The sequence below is a fragment of the Austrofundulus limnaeus genome, unplaced genomic scaffold, assembly GCF_001266775.1.
Source record: "Austrofundulus limnaeus strain Quisiro unplaced genomic scaffold, Austrofundulus_limnaeus-1.0 Scaffold1000, whole genome shotgun sequence".
In the NCBI taxonomy this organism is placed as follows: Eukaryota; Metazoa; Chordata; class Actinopteri; order Cyprinodontiformes; family Rivulidae; genus Austrofundulus; species Austrofundulus limnaeus.
The window spans coordinates 2,896-5,201 of record NW_013953402.1 but is presented as its reverse complement, the minus strand read 5'-3'; the positions used below and the strand labels follow the sequence as shown (position 1 = coordinate 5,201).

Below are 2,306 nucleotides of genomic sequence, written 5' to 3'. Positions count from 1 at the left end.
CAACAACAACAACAACAACAACAACGCATTAGTCTTATATAGCACTTTTTAAGACCCTCAAAGATACTTTACATTTTTCATGCATCATTCATTCACACACTGATGATGGTAAGCTACATTGTAGCCACAGCTGCCCTGGAGCACACTGACAGAGGTGGGGCTGCCAGGCACCGGAGCCACCGGACCCTCTGACCACCATCAGTAGGTAAGGAGGGTGAAGTGTCTTGCCCAAGGACACAACGACTGAAACAGCTGAACGGGGGATCGAACCAGCTCCAGGACGACTCAAAGGTGTGTGGAAAAACAGACAGTTGGTGCAGTGATACAGATTTGATCTGTCATAAAATAAAGCCACCACCAAGAAAACACATTAATAAAGAAAAAAATAACAAAATAATCAAATCTGGCCTTTATTCAACAGAAATGAGGAAGGTGTGATTTAATACAAGGAATAAGCTGGAGTTGTTGCTGCCACAGCACCACAGGCAACACCTTAAAACATCATTAAAGAAAAATAATAAGGCTGCCTGGACCTTGGTCACCGCAGGCTTCACCACTCTACATGATCAATTTTAAAACTGAACAACTGTACATCACATGCACTGTTTGTGCATCAATGTGAGAGTCTTTGTTTTGCTGCTGCATTAACGAAACGCTTCAACAACTGTGAGAAATTAATAACTGAATATCTACAACTGATTATCCTTCACATAAATTATATGACACGTTGATATTGAATTATGAAACATCAGTATCAAGAAAATAATATAAATATTATATAACATTTGCTGGAGCCTGAAAATGATAAGAAAGTGACATATATTATATTATTATTATTATTACTACAGTATATTATCGCTACTGCTTCAATAAACTGAGGAAGCAAAGTATGTTTATCTTTAAAAAGGGATAAATAATTTCTAATATGTCTGCAAAAGAAGAATGAAACTAAACTAATATAAGTGACTAAATGATGTAAAGTTATATTTATCATCATTGAAACAGTGGAGCAAGTGTTTAAAGCATTCTGAGCCTTCTTTAGTTGTGTGAACGCTTCGTAGCATTCACACAGCTGAGATCCTTTTTTCTCCCGTACGTTTTTCAGCACCTAACTCGTTCACAATTTTGTGCTATTTCAACAATTCATACATCAAAACATTCAGCTCATTCATATGAGGGCTGCTATGACTTTTGGTGTTTCAACTTTTTATACTTTTTTAGCTATTTCRCTTTTTTCAGCCACTTTTCTGCCATTGAAAATGAATGGAGCTGTTTTTTAACATCCTTAAACTCCTTCAAAATGTTCCTAAATGGTTACAGCACCTGACACATTTTGTTCTGGTTCTGCTCTTTTTCATTTTCTTGTGCTAATTTTAGCTACTTTTTTGCTAATTTTAGCTTTTTTCTGCCATTTCAGCTTAAATTCTGTTTCTTTCTGCTGTTCTGGGTTTTTTTTTATTTACTTTTTTCTGTTTTTTTCTGTCACTTTGTGGTATTATTCGTCTTACARACACTTTCTGCTATATTCAGCTATTTGCTGAAAATTTAACTAACGTTTAGCTGCTATTAGCTAAAGCTATCTTTTCTAAGTTAAATACATTATTTTGTAGCTTTTACAACTTTTTTCAACTAAGTTCAGCAAACTTGTGCTCCTTATGCTTTCTTATGCTAATTAAAACATTTCACCTACTTTTTAGCTGTTTTACTGAAAATTTCAGCAGTTTTAGTTATTTTACTACAAATGATCACTTTAATGATTTTTTTTCAGCTTTGTTTCTGTTTTAGCTATTTTTCAACTATAACTATATCATCTTGGTTCTAATTTCAAATTGTGGCTGCTGCCTTTAGCTTATTTGATGCCAATTTTAGTTATTTTGTGCTACTTTAGTTATAGATCTGCTTCTTTCTGCTATTTTTCTACCTAGTGCCATGTACTGTATGTTTCTTACAGATGTTTTCAGCTATTCAGATATTTTAGCTTTTAGCTGTTTTCTCTTTTCAACTAGATTTATGCTCCTTTTTACTGTTTTTCTGCAATGTTRGGATTTTTTGCTCCTTACAGCTTTTCAAAGGGCKGCATTAACACTTTTCCTATAAAACGTTTTCAGCTCATTTTCGGCAGATTTCAGCGCAAGTTTTCAGCATGAAACATTCACACCATTTCTTTAGTCAGTGTGCATTGCCAATGCARTGCACACTATTGTGATTCGTTTCTCATCCAAGTCATTTCCACTTTGCCATGCTTCTCCTCCTACAAACTTTGTCCTAGAGCTGCCATTGTAATTTATATCTGTAAAGCCCCTGTG

The 2,306-nt window shown here is 34.8% G+C and overlaps 1 protein-coding gene across 1 annotated transcript in view; it reads right to left on the bottom strand.

Moving 5' to 3' along the window:
- The window catches only part of acss2 (acyl-CoA synthetase short chain family member 2), a gene marked incomplete at its 5' end in the record, with an annotated part of 62,040 nt that overhangs the window by 58,741 nt on the left and 993 nt on the right, over positions 1-2,306 (bottom strand).